Source organism: Leopardus geoffroyi, chromosome B4 (assembly GCF_018350155.1).
Source record: "Leopardus geoffroyi isolate Oge1 chromosome B4, O.geoffroyi_Oge1_pat1.0, whole genome shotgun sequence".
Lineage (NCBI taxonomy): Eukaryota > Metazoa > Chordata > Mammalia > Carnivora > Felidae > Leopardus > Leopardus geoffroyi.
The window spans coordinates 86,183,638-86,184,194 of NC_059341.1; positions in this window are offsets into that span (position 1 = coordinate 86,183,638).

The following is a 557-nucleotide window of genomic DNA, read 5'->3' on the forward strand; positions in this document are numbered from 1 at the left end:
CACTCTCCACATAATTTTGTTCTCTATGACACTGCCAAAATTCCCTTCTTAAAAAGCAAGCCTGAATGTATAATATAGTTGCCTGCTTCATGTTCTCTACTACTTCATAATTCTTCCGCTTGTCACTTGGAGAATTTTTAAGCCAGCATATAACAATCTAGTTTTATATCTAGTTTTCTACTTCGTTTACATGCCCATCTCTACCAGAATGTAAATTCCTCAAGAGTCACTCATGGGCTTCAATCCTCAAAATAATCAATATAAAATACCAGAAATGTATGGACTGGATGCATTCTTTGCATGGTTGCTTGCTGTAGACTGAGCATGCTTTAAAGCAGGAATTATTATTTTTTTAAATAGTTTATTTTTTACTTTACATCCAAGTTAGTTAGCATATAGTGCAACAATGATTTCAGGAGTATATTCCTTAATGCCCGTTGCCCATTTAGCCCATCCCCTTCCCAGAACCCCTCCAGGAACCCTCTGTTTGTTCTCTATATTTAATAAGAGTCTCTTGTGTTTTGTCCCCCTCCCTGTTTTTGTATTATTTTTGCTTC